We start from the raw sequence: 22,097 nt of genomic DNA on the forward strand, positions 1-22,097 counted from the left end.
CTTCTTTTTTCTTTCAGTGTAATGTAAGGTGCCAAATCAGACAAGAGCAGTAGTATGTAAAAAAAGTTTTCTCTATGGTGCAAAAAAATAAATAAATAAACATATATACATATATATATATATATAGAGAGAGAGAGAGAGAGAGAGATTTTTTTTGTATTATTAGTATTATTACTATTACATATTTCTATACATCTGGCTGATGTACTAAATGTTAAATAATTTAGTATAATTTAAATAAATACTTTTCATTAAGGTTAATCTACGAGCCATCAGTTTAAACAGCACATAGCTATAGGAGAGTGTGAAATTGCCCATGCCTGTGTGTTTATGGGGGGAGGTGGAGACAGAGACTGCGCTACAGACCCATCCAGGGAAAGGCAGAGACTAACTGCCCAGAGCACATCACCACTGACCTACATTTCCTTCCCCCTTTTTTATTTTCCATTTCCCCTATATGAACAAACTCATAATTGTGATGTAATGACAAAAAGCAAGCATGACAATAAAACTAGACCAGTCCATTGGAGATTGTAAAGCACTGTCCTGGAGTGACAGCACTGTTGTTGAACAAAAAGCTTTTCCTGGCTATTCAGGAAAGGGCTGAGTGTTGCAAAAAGAAATACATGTAACCTGTAAAGTGGAATTGATAGGTTAAAGTGCGCGTCTTTTGTGAAATCAACATGCAATAATTTGATCATAAACAGAATTAAAAATCATTCTGACACTCACCTTATGAACTGTATTATATTTTTACAGAGCTGCAGATTTACAGCAGACCTACAGGAATAAATGAATGATCCAAAGACGGGTGCAGCCATATGGCGTCTAAAAACCAATCAAAGTAAAGGTAAACATTTTTGGCACTACAAACGCTTGAGAAAGAGTAGCACTGTATGTATTCATGCTTGTTGTGAAAAGCTTGTGTATTCTCTTCTTTTTATTCCATTGCATTTGTCTACTTTTATGACATACTGCTGTCAAACAGAATAGCTCAAGAACGTCTAAATTGTGATGTTATTTCACATAAGTGCATAGTTCTCCTCTAACTGGACTGTTGGTCAGGCCACTTCACTGTTAGTCATTATTTTTGAGAGAAGACAGAGGTCTAAAGATAGAAGCATTAAATGAGTTGATAGATCTCCCTGGTTTTAAGGTTAAAGCATATTTGTGCAACTCCTTTGTCCTTGAATCGACCATCATGAAGTTAACTTAAATATAATTGGATAACTTTTCATTGAAAATAAAAATTAGGGCACCATTTCTCAAAGGGATTCCCCTTAACTCTCAAATGACACATGCCTTTATATTGTACTCTGGAAACAAGCAGGTGTTTTTAAAAAAGAGAATGTTTTACTGAGAAATTGATTTAGCATTATATAGGCCTGCAGAACATGATGCTTATTAATATACGTAAGGTGAGTTTGGGTTTGGATCTCTTATCACTGATCAACATAGGTATATAGATCAGAGTTCACTCAATAATTGTCTCCCCTTGCAAATCTACATGTGAAATGTCAACATGCTGAATCTCAGACAAAATCCTTGCTGTGGTAATGAGTCGAGAGAGAGAGAGAGAGAGAGAGCGAGAGAGACGGAGGGGAAAAATACACTTGAGAAATTTACAGAAAGATACCACAAGTGACAGAGGCAATTTTCTGGGAAAAAATTACTTCATCATAATTTCAATCCCAAAAAGAATTGGAAAGAAAGCCCTGAAGGAGCCGAGTCGTGTCACCTTGAAAAATGGCAGTGGAAAAGATCACTAACTTCTCTACACACACACATTCTTTAATGCACACATATACACATGTACACAAGCACACACAATCAAACTAATAATTCAATCTATACTGTTTCTTTTCCACAATTTAGTTCTTTGTACTACACTGTTTTATAGAAATGCTGCAATTTCCTCGTAGTCAACAGAGTGAACACTGCAGGCTACCTTTTTTCCATACATAATTACACTATAAACTTTGACAGCTTACTTATCAAAAATATGAGTAAAATGTAATACAATTAGACGGTCTAAGTTTTGCACACTAATAAATGATCATATCTAGTATATGGAATCATTGCAGCTGGTCGTCAAAAAGACCCAAATAAAGCCAAAGGGACTGTATTATAATTTTATTGCGAGACTAATAAAGTTGGAGCCCATCTCATCTGTATCAGCAAGTAATAAGCAGATTTCTCATCAAAGCTCTTAATAAGACCAATCGTGCAAAATATAACTGCCTTCCCATCAACATAGTACAGAAGACTGCCAATCAGTTGATTTTAATTGGATTTTTTTTCTTAATCCATGATTTTTTTTCTTCACTCTCTTCTAACAAAGCTATTAAGATATTGAATCTAATGTTACATTGGTTTTTTGTATGACACATTAGAATATCCTCATATGCCCTGAGGCAAACTCTCAAAATAATTTCTCCTGCTGATTTAGTTTTCAGAGCCTAATAAATGTTGATGTCGTAAATGTTGAGAGAGACTTTTGTACAAAACTCTGCTTTTAAAACTCTTGCCTTTGAAAACACTGATCTCAAATCATCACATACTAACACAAGTCCAGCTACTACTGTATATCATTTAATTCTTACAGTGATGAATGTCTGAACATTGTCTTCTAATACCATGTCTTCTTCTGGTATTAAGAAACTGGCTAAGACAATGATGCATGAATGAGGAAAAGGTTCTTTAAAATGTTGCTCTGAAATGTAGGCTACTCACCTGATTATGCGTCTCTCCGGAATACTTGATTCTAATTGGTCAATTGTGCCGTCTAGAGGTCCGCTGCATCATCCATGGCAACTTTTTCAGATTGTGGCGCAGCTTTTAAGACTCTCGTATCACACTGTGGACTCACGTCTCGTTTAATACAAATGCAACTATTGTGTCTCAGTTATCTATTGTATTGAAAATGATTTTGGAGGACTTCAGTATTAATATTACGGTAATATTGTAGCGATGTTCATCTTGTTTCTTGGCCGATTGTTTTTTTTTGCAGATTGTTTATATCTTATATGTTTTCATAGCAGAAGCTTTAAGATAATAGACTATACAGGTAAGATTATTATATAATTTGAACTAAAATCAATATTTCATTCAATTTGGTGAGTAGATGTGAAATATTTGGCATAATGTAGAGTCAGCCACAGTCATTATCACAAAATAAACCCAGACAAGGTAATAAGGACTCCGACACGGAGCGCAATTTAGTTGTAGGTCTAAAATCCCATTCCAATTCAAATCCTCATTTGTTGCAGTTAGAGTCACCCGAAGCGACCGGATTCTGTGTCAAAGCGTGACCTCCGTGTCCTACATAAGCCAAGTTCAAACAAATCGACACTTCTCAGAACTTCTTAGTCTGCCACAGATATACACCCTTAACTTAACATTCCTTATTCATCCACGTACATAACTCGCCGTTAATAATTCACACCTACATACTTGATTTGCGCAATCATTTTTAAGGGACCATTATCGCAAATTGGCCTTTCGAATTTATGAATCTAAAGGGACGGATCTAATGGGGAAGACCTTCACCTCTCTACACCCTAAAGAGGAAGTGTCTGATGAGGAGAAGCTAATGGCTGCAGTACAGTCACCTCAGGGGCTGAAGACTGAAGTCAGAGGGGTTGAGGTAATGGAACATACGCCTGCAGTAGCTGAATTATTCACTTGATCCACTGATGCAATATACACGAACACGCAATACACACACACACACACACACTACTGGCTGTCTGGAGTGAGACTAAGTTTCTCTCTCTTCTCTGATGAGCAACTTGCTGTCGTGTGCACATTTTCAAAGAGTCTCCCTGCGTTTTAACATCCCAATCTTCACTTTGATGTCTGCCATTTATCTCCCATTTGTTAGTTCCACAGATTGTCACCGTTCAACTCAACACGTTCCTTGGCTACGTTTGGCCGATGACCAATCCAAATCTCCTGGCATGATTTTAAACAAAACACAACACCGTTACGGATTCCAGCACTCCTTCCCTCCCTCCCGCCTTCCTTCACTCGCTCATGAAAAACAGATTAAGTTAATGAATTGATGGGCATCTTGCCTGTGCAAGCTGAGAGTTAGGCTATGCGGACAAATAAAGTAGCATTACAATACAAGAGCACAGACAGAGACAAAAGAGAGGCTGCATAGCTTCCCTATTGTTCGGCTGAGAGAGTATAGAAAGGCTTACAGACAGCTTGCCTCACGAGCCAAACGTGAAACAAAGGGGAACTTGTTGCCAGTGTTGAGGAGAAATTACAGTAGTGTCAGGATGCTTGTAGGGCTGTGGGGGGGGGACCAGACTCATAAACGCACAAACAGAGACATATTTACTGTAGCAAACATCCGAGTGCCGCTGACAGCTTGGACCGTTGGGGGATTATGGGGCTTCTCAAGGGAGTCTGAGTCTCGGAGAGCCATAGGAAGAGGATGAGGCTGGCTTGCTTTTATCATCCTTGATATAGATACCATAAAAGCGAGGAATATGTTAGTGATGCAACCGTAGAACAACTCTCACACTCTCTGAAAACTGTGACTGAAGAAACAATCTCTCATATAACATCACAATTTGTCATCTCCATACAGCACTCATGACATTTGCCCTCTGACCGTTGGCATCATCCCTGAACCCCATCAGAAATCACGTGGGCACCAGGGGCTGGGGTCTTGCTATATCCTCTTAGTGTCTGCCCAGTCAGCAATTGCAATTTAATCTTCACTAGAACTGTATAGTGTGCAAGTGTTCGCTGGGGAGTTTGAGGGGGACTGGTGTGTGCCATGTGTGTGTTTCTAATGACAATGATGGGGGGGTGATGAGACCTTCTGTTTTTAACTCCACCCTCCCTCTCGGCCCTGGCTGGCTTAATCCTGAGTCTAGGAGAGGGATTAGAGGGCACTCGACCATTCCAACATCTCACAACAGGCAGCAATTCTTACCGCACACATCCAAGATTATGTATATAAGCAGTTTAGCGTATGATGGCTGTAGGAATATTATAATCTTCTGGGTGATAATGATCTTTTATACACAATTAGATGATGCTGAAAACACAAGCATGTAAACATGTAGACAGACACACATATTATTGACAGATTTAAAAAAAAAATTGCCTTGGGAAAAGTATTTTCTCCGCACTGTTTCTGATAAACTGACTGGTTTAGAGCAATTGCAGGGGTTATATTTGGACACTTAATCCAGACTTAAAATGTCTGAATGTCATTGAATTAAATGCTGAATATCAAATCAAGAGGCATCTGCAAACAAATGATGCTAGAGCTTTTCGCAGAAAAAAACATTTTCGCAATAACCAGCTGTGACTTCAGTGGATACTGTATGAAGTCATTTTGTGATTACACAGGTGTCCTAGCAGATTTTTAAATGTGCCCACAAAACTTTTTGTGTCAATGAACACTACCGTGTTTAAATTAATATTTTTTACAGCGTGGACACATTAAATGGATCAAAAGCGACAAAATATTGTTTTCTTTTGAATTTTATATTCATCAAAGAATCCTGAAAAAAATGTGTAATGGTTTTCAAAAAAATATTAAGCAGTTTTCAACATTGATAATAATAAGAAATGTTTATTGAGTACCAAATCAGCATTAGAATAATTTCTGAAGGATTGTGACACTAAAGATTGGAATAATGGGCTGCTGAAAATTCAGCTTTTTCTTAAATTAAAGGAATAAATTACATTTATATAAAAATAGAAAACAGTTGTAGGCTACTAATATTTCACAATATTGCTTTTATATATATCTGATTAAATAAATGCAGCCTTGGTGAGTATATGTGAATTCTTTCCAAAACGTTTCAAAATTTTACCAACCCCAAACCTTTGAACGGTAGTGTATTCATTTATGTTTTTCTATCTTTACCTGATTCCTCTTCCTTCTCTGTAACGCTGACTGCCAGGCAGATCATTTGTCATGTCAATTTGTCTTTGTTTCAGCTGAGGAAAAATTGTTAATCTTGAGGATTAAGTAGTTGCAACAACTCTAACAACTGTGTGTGTGTATGTGGGAGAGGAGGGGGAGGTAGAGTGATAATAAAGGGATGGAGAAAATTCCTCAGCTTTCTTATTGAAACAAACTATACACACATGTGTATAGCTGATTCACTTGAACAACAACAGCAAATTTGACATTTTTGATATTGCAAACATGACAAATGGTTTGATAACTGAAATAAACAAATTTGCGGCATCATACGAAATTATTTTTCAAGTGCAAACGCTCTCATAATCTTGCAATGTCTCTTATTGTCTGTCTCTTATGTCTGATAATTTGTATTTGTGGGAGGAGGATATGGGTCGGGGGGTAGGGGGAAACACAGCTCCATATGTAGGGGATATAAGCCTTTATTTCTGTGGTATTATGTCTGCTTTAACGTATGCCTCAAAACCACACACACTTTTGTCTGATTCTTTATGCTGTCTGAGCTTAAAAACATATTTTTTTACACACGCACACACTCATTCGCGCAAGCACGCACAGACACAGACAAATACACATTAGCACACTCCAACTGACTCATTCAATACGTAGAGAAACTGAATGCAGAAAAGTGAAATTTCTTTGACAGTCTCAGTCTGGCTCCTTTATCCTCATCTGAAAAACACGGGTGAAATATGTGCTCTTTAGACTATATGTTTGAACTGAATAGGTCATGTGACTTGAAGTGCTCCCCCAATCTGTTTGCTTCCTCCAAAAAAGGGTTAGGCTGTTGTATTTTCTATTGTGTCATTTTTTATATTCTATGCAATGCCTTCGGTCTGGATGCTTGATTCTTAAAAGCACAGTTCACCCAAACAACCATGAGTATATTATGAAAAAATCCTGCCATGACTGACTCTTTCATACAATGATAGTGGATGGAGACTGGGGCGGTCAAGCTAAAAAAAAGGACTAAAAAAAGCATCATACATGCATCATAAATGTTGTCTATATGTCATATTTATGGGGGACAGCCATGGTCCCTATTCACTTTCATTGTATGTAAAAGAGCAGCTTCTCTTTTTGTATTCTATTTTTTTTAAAGAATCAAGAAAGCCACACACTGTAAAACAGTCAAATTTACTATTTCCCCCTACTATTTACTCAAATATTACTTAAAGTTCACTGTATTATGGAAAAGGTTATGTGAACTTAAAGGATAATTCCGGTTTTTGACTATAAAAGAATTGGCCATGGACCCATTTAACATTGGAGTCAATGTGCATGTCCGAAAATGTCATTAAAACAGCCAATAATGTTCGTTTACAAAACTTAAACTCACCGAGTGGTTAGTGGTGTTCGTTGATGATTATAAACAATATATCGTCGCAATATATGATTCCAATCCGTTTATTTTGCTATAGTGGAACTATTTTTTCAGAACCGTGTAACTTCCGCTCAATATTTGAATCTGAAGCGTTAGCACACTCCCGACCACTTGATGGCGATAACCGATGTTTATGTCTCGCGGGACACTCACGGTCACAGTCGAGTTCAACTTCATATTGCACTGGTCAGTGGTCACGTCTTTCAATATGGTTAGAATTTGTGCGGTCAAAAACTGCGGTAAAGAGCTCTGCTCGCTAGCCTTATGAGAAACGGAAGCGAGCAAAAAGACTACATCGACCAAATGTAAACAGCCCCCTTTCCGTTTCCGTTAGCGCATTTATATTAACCTGATATTAACGAGCACTCAGTCCTTCAACAGAATTCGATGTGATTTTACAAAATGACGAATAAAACACGACAGAAACTGTATTTCGCAACACTTTTTGATTCTGGGACATCAACTAACATCACTAATCACTCGGTGAGTTGCACAGTTTTGAAAACTAATGTTAAAGGTTGTTTTAATGACATTTTCGGACATGCACATTGACTCCAATGTTAAATGGGTCCATGGCCAATTCTTTTATAGTCAAAAACTCGAGAGAGGAACCATTGTCAAAAAAATGTTGTCCACCACTCTTGTTCATCCAAAACAAACTACAATATAGACTCAAGGTGTTAAATACCGGAATTATCCTTTAATAACTTATAATATTAAGCAATAATTAAATGGAATGGGTCCCAGCTGATTTCTAATTTGCAGAATGCTTTGCTTCTGACAATTAAAGAAGAGTAAATGTTAAAATGAAGAGTTATTTTATGTATTTATATAAAGGGGGTGATCTGTTAGTATTTAATGTTGTTATGTTTGGAATTTAAAAGGGTTTCTGATATGTATGAGTTTTACATTGTGGTGTAGAATAGAGCCTGTGGTTTGGTCGAGGATTGGCCATACCTATGTGTTGCTTTATTTAAAAATGAATAGCTTGTGTACATCAGGACAACAATTGTCTTTTTGTTAATTACTTTACTATGCAAGCTTGTGCTGTTACTAAGTTAACAGTAAAATATTTGAGTTAACTTAAATATTTTGATTTGAATAGTTTAATGCAATTTAATTAAGTTTCAGCAACAGAAAGTATTTAAATATTATGTGGACTCAAACAGAGTGATTTCACAGTACTACTAAATATTATTTTTTAAACTTAAATGGTTTAAGGCAATCGGTTTCCTCAAATGGTTTGAGTTAAGGCAAGCTCACACTACAGAACTATGAGACTACATGAGTCGCCATGGTGCTCACACTAAACAACAAGTTTTCTTGTCGTCTGTCATCGTCTTGTCTTTAGCAGCACTCATACTACACAACACAACGGCGATAAGGTGTACAAACTACAAGATCTTTGGCAAAGAGGCAGCCCTAGACCAACAACGAAAAAACTTTTTCTCACATATATTCACGCGAGCGCTCATACTCGCTGCAGTAATATGTGCATAAAAAAGATGAGACAAAAAAAAAGAACATTGGGCAGAAATACACACAGGCTGGCTGTCCATATTTGTTCAGCAAAAACTGATGGTAAATAAAATATATTATAATGTTAAATATAGAGCAAAGATAAAAATATATTTCTTGTTACTTTAATAGTGTAAACAATATTATCAAATTGTCACCTTGCATTCTTGTACATTAAGGTATGAGCAGTTTGCCATGTTGTTTCATCGCTCTCACTACAAGATCACGTGGCGATAATATAAATCAGGTTTGAAAATATCGCAGCATCTTTGACTGCTCGAGACAGGCTCAGATCACGTCGCTGACCTGCTCACCGCAACGATCACCGATTTGGCCATGACCCGGGGGTTTTGTCACAGATCTTGGATATCTGTATGCGACAGAAAAATGCCTGCCTTTAGCCTGCCTTAACTTGTTGGGTTTTACAGTGTACAGGTTGTAAAATATATGTGAATTGTATTTATTTATTTAGTCCTTTAATTGTTATTGCATACCGTTTCTAGCTAAAACTACCCTAAACAACCCATATCACCTCCCTATCTGTGGACAAACTACATTTCTCGTTTTGGTTTCTCTTTTTTATGCTTCCTCCCCAACTCACTCTGTCCTTTCTCCCTCCTCACTCTCACATGTTCCCCATCTCTCTCTCTCTCTCTCTCTCTCTCTCTCTCTACCCCCCCGCTCTCTCTCTCTGTGAATGGAATGATGGCTGTAATAGTGGGATGTAGGTCATCAGGGCAGCTTGGCTGGCTCGTGTCTAGACTCAGTCTTCAGGGCATGAAGTCACAGAATTGTGCACATTGACCAGCACAGTCAAAACTCTGCTGCTAACTGTGCTCACACACACTAGCACGCAAAAGAGTCAAATATCTGACGAGCCTTCATGCAAACTGCTTGAAGTGTCTGATTTGCCAAAATGTCATGAAAATGCCATGTGATATTTACATTAGGGTGCGGTGTCCTACGGTCTTAATCATTAACAGCTTAGAAAACAGCCATTGAAATTGTCTATGCCGGCAAATATGCATGCCAGATTTGTTGACGGTTTCTGTGCAGTTTTGAACACACACACACCCTCCTCTGATGCCCCAGGTGGGATGCACATGAGTATTTGCAATATGCTTGTGTATCTCTTAAACTCACTTACTGTAACAATCACACTAACATTGACAGCGCAGCCGGAATGTACGCAAACTTCTCATCTGTATTTGATTTTAATTGTGGTCAAAAAAGGTGAAATGTGAGCTGGGAAAACAAAACATATAAGCTAAGAAGTATAACAGAGCTGCCATGAATGAGGTAAATGAGGTAAGCCCATTCTCAATAAGCATTAGCTAACTGACTGTTTTGTTTAAATCCATCATCACTAGCTTAGATAGCTCCATCCATTATTGTCATCATGCTCTGTCCGTCAATGCTTGTCACACCTAATATCAGTCTGTAAACTCAGTTAGCGCATGCAACATGTATTCTCTTCACCCACAAAATAATCTGCGGACAGCGAGTGTACAATAGCGCTCATATTCACAGCTAATATTCAGTGAGTGTAGGTGAAATCTGGTGGCCCAATCTGCCTAGCAACGCAGGCTAGTTTCTAACACTAAAGTATTAATTTATGCAAAGGATAAAACCGTACATCACTTAAAGCATGTCTGTGGGGTCAGGTTTTGCATTCGTTATGGGGACCAAATGTTCTCACAAGGATAATAAAACCTGAAATCATCTCAAATGTGGGGATCAGCCAAAAGTTTCCACAAGAAAACCAGCTTCATAATCATGCTAAATAATCAAATGATCCCGAATCACAAATGTTCTTTATTGTGAAAAATATGTGATGAGTAGAAAATGTGATTGAAGGACTTCAAAAGTTGATTTTCATGTGTTATCCACCAATTCTATCTTCCTCCCAACTCTCGCCTTCTCACTTGCTCTCTCACTCTTTCTCGTCTCTCATGGGTTGAGATGGTAAAAGCTACAGTCTGGCATACTTTACGATATTTTATTCATGGCTATCAGACACTGTTTTTTACACTAATGGAAAAACCCTAAGTGACCTTTCACCCTCTTACTGCAGCATAACCAAGAAGTGACAAGGTCCAACATGTCCAGATCAATTTACATCCATGCGTGTATCAAACATAAAATATCACCTAATGTCTCATGATTCCATGCCTTTTGTAACCTGGTGTTGACCACATTGTTAAAGGAGCGTCTGACTTGGCACAGTGCCGAAACCATGACTCAAATGCAAATGTTATAGAGAAACAGCTGAAGGGAAAAAAGCCCTCCATGACCTGTCAAAGCACATTAACACACAAGGACTGCATGCTGCATGTTTCTTTGAGACAATATTCTCCTGTAATTTCCTGTCTGTATGTTGATTATTTCATATTTCCATTCCATCTGAGTGCACACATCAGTGATGAATGATAATTAAGCAATTTCACACACAACTTTTTCACATGACTTTGTGCAAAATGCTTTGTTTTGTGTTGTATTCCATATGCGGTCTGTGATCAACTCTATTCCTTATACACTCACATACTTTAAAAGGAAGTCTGGCTGCTTGTCTCAAACTCCCTGCCCTTCCCTGCTGCCACCTTCTTAGGCTCCACCTTCTCAGGGGAACCCCCGGGCGGTGCTGTCAGGTCCCATCATGCAACTCCTACGGTAACGCAGTTGCCGGGTAGCTAGCCGTTAGCGGATCTGTGTGTAGGTTTAGAGCTTAGCTGTTAGCGCCAGGTTTAATTATAGATTACAATGAGCTACGAGCATCCACTCTCTTTTGCAGCAGGCATGCTTGGTCATGCATGCAAAGCCTAGAGCAAAAATGACACTGTTGTAAAATTCGTAAGGAGGAGGACGTATAAAAACTAGAACCTTATATGCAGAGTCTGATTAATACCCACATGACTATACCTGGCCGTGTGCCTCATTTGTTCTTAATATAGCAATAATCAGTGCTGGGTAGATTACTTACAAATTGTAGTCGGTTACTGATTCCAAATTACATAACAAAAAATTGTAGTTAGTAACGTAATCCATTACGTTACACATTTAAGGTAATATAATCTGACTACTGATTACTTTTAGATTACTCGTATATCACATTGATTTGAATAGGATCACATTTAAAATAAAATCCAAAGAGAAAGAAAATATATTATCAACAACATGAAGTGCATTAAATATTACATTACATCAGGGTTTCCCAGTCTGGGGTTCGTGAGTTTAATGAAAAGCTATTCAATAATTAAATCCTAAAAAAATTTTATTTAAATAAATGGTTTTAAAATAAAAAACAAAGATTAAATATGTTATCTTACCATGTCATGTGACCATTAACTGACATTAGAGAACTGTGAACTTAATTGTATTATTTATTGTCATTATTATTGACAGCAGTATGCTTTTTTAGAAATTAAAATTAGTAGGGAGAATCAATGAATTATGAATAATCGACTGCCATTGTGAAAATAACATATAATGTAATCAATAAAAAAGTAACTGTAGTCTGATTAAAATGTAATATAATATCTAATTACGAGTGCTTATTTGGAATCTGATTACGGTATCCAGATTGCATGCAATCACTGACTATAATTATATAACAGGTTGCATTAAAGCCTTCACATTATCACCAGCTATCATTAGTATGACCAAATCCAGGACTAAGCATGATGATTTCTCCATAAATCACCCTTTATAAGTCATTAAAGGGATAGTTCACCCAAAAATGAATCTTCTGTCAATATTGACCCACCTTCACATCGATCCAAACCTGTATGACTGTAAAATCTTCAGTGGAACATTGAATTGCTCCCTCACGACGAGCCATGGGCTGCCACACTGACGGCTATTACATTTGTGATTTTTTTTTTTTCAGTGAAAATTTTGAACCCCAATGACTTTCATTGTATGGACAAAAACTGTTTTTCAAAATCATTTTTCATCTTATTTTGTGTTCCACAGAAGAATAAAAGCAATGCAGGTTTGGAACGACATGAGGGTGAGTAATGATGACAGAATTTTCATTTTTAAATGAACCATCCCTTTAACTAGCACTCTCTCACAATTCATTAGGCTACAGGATATTCATCCATCCATATCCTGTCCCTCTCTGTTTAGTCTTCTTGTATCCATAAAATGTAAGTCTGTCACTCTCATATTTGCCCCTTTGATTTACCCTCGAACACCCCTGCTTGAAGCCCCCACCCCCAAGTCCTCCATTAAACTTTAAGATCTCAAGCAGACTATGCATATTTCATTTGGCATTTTGCAAACAAAGGCTAAATAAAATATAGATAAAAACAAAGGTCTGAACCCTGCGTGTGTAAGCGCATCCCTCGTCCCCTCTATCCCCCTATCTTTATCAGCAGATGAGTAATGTGGGTTCAGAGGTAGTCGTCCGGCGCTGTTCGAGCTGGGGAACATTGTATTGCTCCCTCACGACGAGCCGCTGGGCTGCCACACTGACGGCTATTACATGCATCAGCCATTGTACACCATTATTTCTGAGATGCATTTATATAATTTGTCTGTCCATTAATAGACAATAACACACAGGCCTTAGCAGAGCAAATCATATAATCACTGTGTAGAAAAGAGTTTCCATTATGTTTCAGAGAGATGAAAAACAGAAAAAGAAAGACAGGGGGAAAAAGAGACCTTGGGAGGGTGTCATATTGCTCTCATCTTACATCGAGTATAAAACAGCTACTGTATTTACAAAACTAACAGTTAATAATTCAGGTCATGATGCTTGATTTTAATTTTTCATGCATTTAGGTATCTATTTTATGTATTAATTGCAGTGTTTGTAGTTTTTTCTACAATTTAAGTTTTTTAGTTCCATAAATGTTTAAAATGAAATTGGCAGTATTGAATTTAATGTTTGTCAACTGAGCACTTTAGCCTGTATGTTTAGTTTGTGTGTAGATTTTTGTGAAATAAAGGCTAATGTGTTTTCATTTGTGTTTTTATGTATGTTTTATACACACCAGAAAATAATTTTGTTAACCTCAGTATAAAATGTAGTACAGCAATTTTTAGCTAAGCCCAAATCATAAATTCTGATTAAAACATTTTAGTAGAATGAAATTTAAACTATAGTTGAGCAAACATACTTTTTTAAGTTGGAGTCAAGTTTGGGCCAACTAAAACATTTTAGTTGAATTAACTATAAAACTAGTTGAGCAAACATACCTTTTTAATTTCGAGTCAAGTTTGGGCCAACTAAAAAATAATTGAAGCAACACTTTAAAGAGAGAAATTGAGTGAACATAAAATTTCTGTGGAACTAGTTACTAAATAATAATTAGTTGAGACAACTTAAATTTTTTTACAGTGTAATTATAAAACACTTCAGCTGTGAAAAGCATGCTATAGATTTTATTCTCAAATTGAACAGTTAAAGACAGATGAGATGGGTGATACAACTTCATTTCTTTTCGGTCGGATTCCATTTACACTGATACCTCTTTTCAATTGATTTTTAATCATTTGATTATGGCCTCTAAACATTAAAAATACTTAATTGACAAATAGGCGCAAATTATCTAGTGTCTATTTATGTTTTCCATTTACCACAATTATAGAACATGATCAGTCATTTTTCAGCTTATATGCAATAAAAACTTACTGCATGCTTAGTGCACTTCTGCTCATATTCAGAACAGTAGAAGAATAGAGAAGATGCATCAAGAGCATAGAGAATTATTAGAATGAATTATAAAACATAAAAATGAAACAAAGAACACATTAAAACTCTGTGGATACAAATATGAGAAACAATGGACTAACGTTTTAGAAAAAGAAAGATAAGAAAGAATTGATTCAGATAATCCAGTCTGCTGAGAACTGACCCACTTGATCTGAAAAAAGGCTGATCACCTGTAGAATGAACCGCTTTGCTACAATTTAAAAAGTTAATGCTGAATAAAATACATGACATTGAAAATGATATGAATATGAGATGGACGGACGGACAGATAGATGCAAAGGCAGGACAAAAACATGCCCATTCTGAGAAACTCATAGCCTGCAGTGATGCTAAATCTACAGTCTACGTGTGACTCAGACACCAAACTGATCAGACTCTGTCAGAATCATGAATGACCTTCAGTCCCTCTGTCTGATGGACAAGACTGAACATGTCAAAGAGGCCCACAGCAAAGACACACGGACAGCAAACAACACCAATTCAGCCATGTTTCTCCCAGGCAGCGTGTGCTCACGTGATCGTAGATACTGTAACAACAGTGCATATAATTGTCGGTCAATAATTAATGGCTGATGTCAAATGTTAAAGACCAAGCATTTCATTTGTTTTGCAGACTGATGCTCTCCTTGCTGAACCCACAGGGGACCTTCCAGCTACGAGATGTAAACTACTCTCTATAATTTATGGCTCTCTTTATTATAGATGTCCTTAGAAATGATGAAAGCCAAATCTCTGACATAATGGTCGACAATACGGCTTCCTTCTGATTGTGACTACTAGAGAAAAACTTGGGTTGAAACCATTAAAACCAATCAGACACTTTAGCAGTCGTTTGGAGCACTCGACCAGACAACCTCTTCAATCAGGAGGGAATATATTGTGAGAAAAGGCATTAATGCAGTTGAAGTTTATTGTTTTTCTCTTACAAAAAATCTATTTCTCTCATCCTCCTTATTGGCAAAAATATTTTTAAACATCCAAAGGAAGGTTACTTTCTCATAGCTTCGCCATTGTTTCGTTTAGGTACCGCATCAACTATATTTTTCAGATGTTTCTCCTAAAATAAAATGAAAGTCCGGTTAATTTTCTGAAAAAAATAGCTCATATTGAGAAACACACACACACACACACACACACACACACACACACACACACACACACTTTATTCAGATGCCTTCTGCAACTAGAGCTGGTCTTTTTCTCAGTAAAAAGCAAGAGATTAGCCAAAATCTGACATCTCATTTGTGTTTTTCTTTCCTATGGGCAGTCATGATACATACTTTGGCTGAGTTAACTTTATTTAAAAGTCATTGTACAAATGTAGGAGTAACTCATTAGAGCGCGCCTCAAACTCCAATGCGAGACGACTTAGAATAAACACCGCAAATGGTTAATGCCACAGGACTTTGCGCAACTAACGTGGAGTGGAGTGTTTATTGGTTTTACTAGAAATGTGTAGTGTTTGCAAAGCTTGGCTTTTAACAGAGCAAAGCTTGTGTTTTAACGGAGAGTGAGGGGCACAACAGCATTGATGGAGGAGCGTGTGTGTGTGTGTGTGTTTGTTGTGGGGGTGAGGGGAGGAAGTGGGTGTGGCTCTGCCTCTCACTGTCATCCAGATCATGATTATTATGTTGGCAGGATCTAAAAGATTAGACACATCAATAGTTTATGACTCTGTAGAGAGTCTCACTCAATTCCCACATCTATAAATTACTAAACAGGGGCATTTACATCTCTGTTTCTCAACTTCTATATCTCTGTTCTTTTTCTCTCTTTTCTTCTCTGTTCTTTGCTTTTGTGCCTTTTTAAAAAAACGAATGTTCCAATGAACCATTGGACTTTTAAAGTGATATTTAACCTTTCTGTAGGGCCACTCCGTTACTTCCAATGTAGTTATCGGTCCTCTTTTAGGCAGGACAAAAACATATCATTGTAAAAATGTAAGCACCTAAAAAGAAAGACATAATTAATAGATGTGGTCTGCCGATACTCATGAATAATGCAGCTTTTATATTCAAGAAAATTACAAACTATACCCATCGGGAGAGAATGGAGGGGAATCATTAACTGCAAACTAGAACCTTTGCAAAAAAAAAACAAAAAAAAATCCAGCAAATTTTTAATAATTTATCCACATAAACAAATAACACATGAATAAAGAACATTTTTAAAAGAAAACTATTCTGCCACCCAAGCCACAGAAGCTGTGCTCACTTCACTTTCTGTGTAACTTTTTGCATCTGGGAGAAAAAAAGGTTGAAATAAATAAATATATATATTTAAAAACAAAGTTTAGATTGAGCATTATTCAAATGAAAATAGTTAACTTTGCCTTTCTGAGTTTGCTAGAGTCCCCCCCCCCTCGGTTGTGTATAAGTTCCCTTTTGTCAGACTCAGCGATCTATTGTATAGGCCTGCATGCAGAAACCTTCTGAGGTAATATCATTGTAAACTATAGTGGGAAAGTTTCATTCAACTCATATCTGTTTAGAAGAGATTTTAGCTCCGGCATTGACATTACAGGAACTGAACGAGTACAGTATATAAACACGAACAGGAGCCCATGCAGGAAAACATCTGCTTATTAGATTTTTTCCAACCTCTAGAAAAATAGCAATCTGAAAATGATGGGATTATATGATAAGAAATACAAGTCTGAGATCGACGGTAATCCATCACTTTGAAGCCGGACCCATTAGTGTAAATAACTGGATGAGATATGCAATACAAGACAATAAAGCACTACTGTGAAAACAACACTGATTTGCTGAGATTTGGATCTAAAGCTTAACAGAAAGAACTCACTTTGAAGGAACGCTCCTAAAGAAGTTAAGAGCGCAACATATTTCACTGTGGTTTATTAATTTTGCCTATAGGTAAAGTGTGCGTGATGTGGCTGTTGGTCCAGGTTGGGTCATCCTCCCTTCACATCCGCCTGGTTGTGATGAATGGCGGTTACATTAGAGTCGGCCTCACACACAACCTTGATATCCTGCTGTGTCTCGGACACACGGGAAATCAAGGGCATTCATCAGCTGCAGTTAAACACACTGTCAATTATGTGCGGTAGTATGTGGGTGTGTATATGGGAGGGCGGGGGAAGGGTGTGGAAAGACACCCTGCGGCGCTGATACCGGAACGCCCATGGAGCTGCAGTTACTAACTGGAAATGACCAACCGAGTTGTAACACACATTACACTTGATTAAATACATTTGCAATATCCAATGTAGGAGCTTTGGTGTAAGATTGTCTTCTGTGCATTTGAAAATAATAAAGTAAAACAAAATAAATAAAATCAGTCCAAACAGGTCCAAAACCACACATGTACAAGATTCAGTCTTTAAGCACACAGACATAATCCTGATCATTTCTATACTATTAAAATAGGTTCTTAATTTTACATCTAGCAAGATCTATACTTGTATACAAGCTGTGTCTTACAGTAGTCAACATTTGAAGTGGATTAAAACCTTTCATCAAAGTTATACATGAATTTTGAACAATACCCGTTCTAGGACAACTTTGTTGAACTTTTTTGATCCACTTCAAATGTTATTTTCCAGGGTCATTTCCTCTTTTTAACCTTCAGTACCCCTCCCAAAAACCCACATAATTCAAACAGATAGTGTTTTATTTTTATGCCTGGGAGTCATGGGATGGCTGGTTATCAATGAGGTGTCCCATTATCTTCATACTGAGCTTTGGGTAATTGCCTCTGAAAACATGATGATCTCTCATTGTACTTATCTAAAAGGATGTATTTAGATAAGTTGCCTAAGGAAACTATACACAGTTATTCCCATTTACAACACAGTCATTGAAAAGAGCTAATTAAAACAGACTATGCTTTTGTCAAGACTTTTCTTAACAACTCTACACAGAAATCATCCTATGAGAACTGCCGTTTGAAAAAGCACAGAAGATTGCAGACTTCCGTCAGTAAGCGATAAGAGTGTATAATACTTTTTAAAATGACTAAAATAGAGTGATATGATAACTGAATAATGATAAAGAGCTGTCACTAGTTTATATATTTATATAAACACAGACACATACTCTGCAGTTCCAGCATGAACAATGAAGACAGATACTTTGAGTGATATTAAAAAGGTATTTAAATGCCAAATGTACACTGTTAAAAACACTAGAGCTATACCGTATCTAACCCTGAAATTTAGCTTTGTTGGTTTAACTTAATTTATCTAGGTTGGTTCAGTGATTTTTCAAATATTATTTTGACTTATTTTTAACCACATTTTGGGGTTAAAATGATTAAAAGATAAAAACAATTACTAACGCTTTCCTTTTTATGGTAACACTTTACAATAATGTTTTTTTTTGTGTGTTTGTTAACATTAGTTACAGTAACTACAATAGGTAACGAACTAACAATGAACAATACTTGTAAATTGTATGTTAACATTGTTAATGTTAGTTCTAACTTAAGGTTAAGAAATGCTGTAAAAATGTATTGCTCCTTGTTAGTTCATGTTAGATCATGCATTGAGATCTTACTGTAAAGTGTCACCAGAACCACTACGAAAATTTTTTTGTTCATATTCTGGCCAAAACTTGAAGTTATACATATATTTGGTTTTCTTCTTTTGAGAGTTGATCTAAATTTCTGGGTCTTGAAACAGAAGGAAAATTGACAGGCCTGTGCTAAAGTTGTTTTGCCCTCCAGGTCACCGTGCCAGTCATATGACTGAAAAAACAATGAATTGTAGCAAGAGAGCACACATAATGTGTGGCATCATATGGTAAGCAAGACACACAACAAGACACACACACACACACACACACACACACACACACACACACACACACACACACACACACACACACACACAGGGGAGAACACTATTTGTAGCTATATATGTCTTGATATAATTGAGCATATAATGGATCCTCAGAGCTTTCCTACTGCCAGAGGCCTTTCTATTTAACTCCAATGATTCACACTTATCAGTTTCAATGCTTTGTTTGCACCCAGCCATCATTTCATCCCTCATTCCTACACCTCTTTCTCTCCACCTCTCCATCCATCCCTTTTTTCCCTGAGCCTCTCCAGTGTAAACACTCACTTCTCTTTTCACAGGAGCACAGTCATTACAACATTTATAATTTTTTCATTATACCACCATTTACCAATTACCCACAGCACATGTTCCCTGCTCTAGATGTCATTAACCTCTCCCGAAACTCTCTTCTCGCCCCGTTCCTCAGACTCTCACTCCGTAAGGGGAAGGCTGAGTGTGCCGATCTGCTGGACTGATACAGGAAGAGTCTCAGTGAAATCATCGGAGTGCTCCTCGGTTCTGCGGCTCCTAATTGCTGTGTGCCACAGGGTCCTTATGAAGCAATCAAGCAGGCAATCTCAGAAGACGCCTGTGCCGTAACACGTTAACAATCCTTCCCCATCCTCTCTCGCTCTCTCTTTCCTTCACCTCTTAGTGGAGCTGGGCTACCCCAGGTCCCAGCTGCAATTAATGACCTTGCTTGGGACCGAGCTAATAAAATACAAGCATGTTTAATGACAGAAAGAGACAATGGAGAACACTAGAAATGTTCAAGTTCCCTTAATGGACAATCAAATAAACCAACAAGGTAATAATCCACTGACATCCCAAACATACTCTGGGGGCGAATTCACTAAACAAGTGTGCCACTTTTGTGTGAGGTGTTTCAATCAAAAAAGAGAGCCGATGGTAAATGAATTTTCATTTTAAAAAGACAACTGTAATGATCAAATAATGGAAGATATAGTGCTATCACTGGGCATATATCCAGACATGTGTTCTTGTATATGAACAAAGTTTCTGTATTATAAAGAGCCAGTTCAGGTACCAGGATCACAGTGGTGGAGTGATGATGAGACTGTTCAAACATTCTTCAAAATATCATCTTATTGATATTTCTTATGAAGAAAAAAAAAAAAAAACCATTTGGAACCATCCCTTTAAGTCACAAAAACATATTGAACACACTTGAATTCAAAGTAGATATATGGTATATAATATATATATAATAAAAAAACAATATAAATAATTATAAATAGATAAAAACTAAATATTGATTTGAGATATACAAATACTGTATATACACTGCCCAGCCAAAAAAAAAAAAAAAAACGCTGATGTTAAATGGGCTTAAGAGTCAATGATTGGATCATTATTTCAGTGATTATTATGTTTCTAGCATATTAGATTAGATAACTATTGCCAAACATATAACATGCTAGAAACATAACCACTGCAATAATGATCCAATCATTGACTCTTGAGCATTTTGCCTAGAAATCCAAACAGGGCCGGGCATATATAATAATCAAAAGGGATATGATATTTTTATTTAACCTGTGACAGAAGAAGACAAAAGAAGAGACTTGACTTGAGAGATCTATAGTTTTGAGACCTGACTTGGATTCATGACAAAAGGCTTAACTTAGACTTGTGTGCAAATAACACTATCTGCGGCCACAAATACATCCCCCCTCAGTCTGTCAAAGAAAAGACTGCATTAGTTTTGGTTTACAATCATTTTGTCAGACAGCAAAGACGAGTGCCTAATTACATGTAATTATAGTTAATGGCCCAAGTCCAAGAATAGTCTCTAAAATCAAATAAAGAGCTAAAAACCTGCAATGACCCCAAATCATACACTTCTGTGTGAAATTGGCTCTGTGGGACAGGTAACGCAGAGTTCAGAGCTGTGTTAGGTGTCGGACAGCCACTCCCTCAGCCGGCAGGGCGTGAGAACGGACCAGCTGCACTCCACACCGGACCCAATCAAACCCAAACACCAGCCTAGAATTTCATCTGCCTCTTGTTTTGGACCATAAATTTGGCAGCACCGGTGTCTCTGTGAGGGAAAACCACTCTTTTGTTCGCTCCTATCACTCACATTGTGCTTTTCTCGTCTCATTGTCAGCTGAAAATGTAGACTAGAGAAGTTCTGTATCGCTCACTATTCCGTTTATGAAGTGCCTGTTTTAAAAGATTCCCTCACATGCAGCACAAAGGCGGCTTTGTGGCGTCTATGTGAAGACGCATCTTTTTACTGCCAACATGTTTTGATGGTGGCGTATGCATGAGCCAGAGTCAGACGACACCCCTGGGAGTCCCCAAACTGAATTGATTTCCTTTCATTTGAGTTAATCCAAACTTGCACCTAGAGCAAGGAGATACAGACAGTCTGTTCCAAACAATCACACGCATGATATTATGCATTCATTCCTCATTACGTTTTCTACTGTGGAATGCTGGATTTATCAGATCAAATCAAACAATCCCTCATATATGATAATAAAAACAACTTTTTATGAACTTATTAGCATATGAAGTTTTTTCGTAATACAGTAAAAATCTTCCTTAAAGGCACATGCTCAAGAAGAGCAATTTAAGTGTCCTACGAACATAAAAATGAAAAGCATTAGTTACTTTTTAAAGCAAGCACTCTCTTTGCAAGCAAGTCACTGTGCTAGGAAAGTACTGTAATATTCGACTCTAAACTTTT

At 37.2% G+C, this 22,097-nt stretch overlaps 1 long non-coding RNA gene across 7 annotated transcripts in view; it reads left to right on the forward strand.

Moving 5' to 3' along the window:
• Positions 1-20,582, forward strand: part of LOC306995506 — a 45,732-nt gene extending 25,150 nt beyond the window's left edge. For 6 of the 7 annotated variants that reach the window (XR_013796875.1, XR_013796877.1, XR_013796878.1 and 3 more), the window contains 2 exons: positions 760-850; positions 12,831-13,909. This is a non-coding gene — a long non-coding RNA (uncharacterized lncRNA). Of the gene's footprint in view, positions 1-759; positions 851-12,830; positions 13,910-18,463; positions 18,522-18,630; positions 18,693-19,266; positions 19,343-19,808 lie in introns of those variants that run through there. The other variant, XR_013796876.1, reaches the window with a different exon arrangement.
• Positions 20,583-22,097: the final 1,515 nt, after the last annotated feature.

This window comes from Phoxinus phoxinus (assembly GCF_949152265.1).
Source record: "Phoxinus phoxinus genome assembly, chromosome: 3".
In the NCBI taxonomy this organism is placed as follows: domain Eukaryota; kingdom Metazoa; phylum Chordata; class Actinopteri; order Cypriniformes; family Leuciscidae; genus Phoxinus; species Phoxinus phoxinus.